Source organism: Kryptolebias marmoratus, linkage group LG12 (genome assembly GCF_001649575.2).
Source record: "Kryptolebias marmoratus isolate JLee-2015 linkage group LG12, ASM164957v2, whole genome shotgun sequence".
Lineage (NCBI taxonomy): Eukaryota > Metazoa > Chordata > Actinopteri > Cyprinodontiformes > Rivulidae > Kryptolebias > Kryptolebias marmoratus.
Window position 1 is genome coordinate 356,623 of NC_051441.1, and position 2,005 is coordinate 358,627.

Genomic DNA, 2,005 nt, shown 5'->3' on the forward strand with positions numbered 1-2,005 from the left:
TCTCCTCAGACGCTCCTCAGACGCTCCTCAGATCCCCTCAGATCTCCTCAGATCTCCTCAGACGCTCTTCAGATCTCCTCAGACGCTCCTCAGACGCTCCTCAGACGCTCCTCAGACGCTCTTCAGATCTCCTCAGACGCTCCTCAGACGCTCCTCAGATCCCCTCAGATCTCCTCAGATCTCCTCAGACGCTCCTCGACCTCCTCAGGGCGTGACGAGCGCTCCATGGCTTCATGTCGGCCATCTTGCAGAGATAATTCCTGTTTTTGCTCGAGCAGAGAGCGGACGGTTTGATAAGGCTCAACTCGGGCCTGTCAGTGTTTCTGTTCAGGAGTTCAGTTTTCTTCTTCTTCTCAGACTTCAGTTGAAGGTTTGAACGCAGCTTCATCACAGTTTCATTCAGCTGATTTTTGACGTACATGAAGCCACTTTTTCTACGAGTATTTGTACAACTTTTCTACTCCCGCCCGTCCTCCGGTCCTCCAGTTCCTCGAGTCCTCCGGACATTTGGTCCTCTGGTCCTCCGGTCGTTTGGTCCTCTGGTCCTCTGGTCCCTCGGTCCTCTGGTCCTCTGGTCTTCCGGACGTTTGGTCCTCTGGTCCTCTGGTCCTCCGGTCCCTCGGTCCTCTGGTCCTCTGGTCTTCCGGACGTTTGGTCCTATGGTCCTCTGGTCCTCCGGTCCCTCGGTCCTCTGGTCCTCTGGTCCTCGGGTCCTCTGGTCCTCTGGTCTTCAGGTCCTCCGGTCCTCCGGTCCCTCGGTCCTCGGGTCCTCCGGTCCTCGGGTCCCTCGGTCCTCGGGTCCCTCGGTCCTCCGGTCCCTCGGTCCTCGGGTCCTCCGGTCCTCGGGTCCCTCGGTCCTCCGGTCCCTCGGTCCTCGGGTCCTCGGGTCTTTATTTATCCCCTCTGGTTGCATGCAGTTGATTCTATGCACTTTATATTGTAGTTTTCTATCAGCTGGTGTTTAAACCTGTTCCTGGTTTTCTACTCGGACTCTTTGAAGTGAGCAGAAGCTGCGGTCGGCAGGATTTCATCCAAATGTTTCAGGTTTCAAAACATTCCTCGTCTTTATTTTCAGCTCGGCTTCAGCTCGACTCAGGAGGTCTCAGCGTGTCTCGCCGTGTCTCAGCGTGTCTCCCCGTGTCTCGCCGTGTCTCACCGTGTCTCAGCGTGTCTCGCCGTGTCTCACCGTGTCTCAGCGTGTCTCGCCGTGTCTCGCCGTGTCTCAGCGTGTCTCCCCGTGTCTCGCCGTGTCTCAGCGTGTCTCGCCGTGTCTCGGCGATGTGATGATTTAAAGGTGGAAGTTCAGCCAAACCACAAAGAGACGAACTGAAAGTTCTCTGATAATTAATCGTTTTAGTTCTCACCAAATGTTTTATTGATTATTTGAACGGACGCAGCGCCACCTGCTGTCTGATCAGAATAAAGTCCTGAAATGAACTTTCTGCAGTTTTCAGCCAAACTGGTTTCTAATCAGATCATAAATGAAACAAAACTCACCTGGAAGGAGTTAAAGGCCTTCCAGGTGAGCCAGGTGAGCCTCAGGTGGTTTGGGTTGATGGACTAGTCCTGGTTAGTTAACTGGTTTATTTCTGACCCCTCACAGTCCTCAGAGGAACCTGTGGTTTGGATGAACTTCCTCCTGGATCCTGGATCTGAGGAGGAGGTGCAGCTTCCTGTCGGACAGACTTTATAAATCGGAGGAAAACGTTTAACAGAAGAATGTTTGGATTCCTGCTGCCACTTTCTGTCATTTCAAAGAGAAATGTTATTTAATAAAGTGAGCTGAAAGTTCTGTGTTGAAGGGAAGTTCTTTATGTTGGGTTCTCCTGGAACGTTTCATCAGGATGGATTTAATGATGCTCGTCTCCTCCTCCTCCCCCTCCTCCTGCTCCTCCTCCTCCTCCCCCTCCTCCTGCTCCTCCTCCTCCTCCTCTACACATCCGGGTCACGCCACGTGACTTCACCGCCCCCATAAATCCATGGTCCTTGCTGGATGGGATCGAAA

At 53.2% G+C, this 2,005-nt stretch overlaps 1 protein-coding gene across 4 annotated transcripts in view; it reads left to right on the forward strand.

Moving 5' to 3' along the window:
* LOC108251647 (transcription factor 20-like) overlaps positions 1-1,792 on the forward strand; it is an 11,249-nt gene extending 9,457 nt beyond the window's left edge. For all 4 annotated transcript variants that reach the window (XR_001809368.3, XR_005233874.1, XR_001809367.2 and 1 more), the window contains one exon: positions 21-1,792. The gene's annotated coding sequence lies outside the window, so the exon portion shown is untranslated. The remainder of the gene's footprint in view (positions 1-20) is intronic.
* The last annotated feature ends 213 nt before the right edge of the window (positions 1,793-2,005 follow it).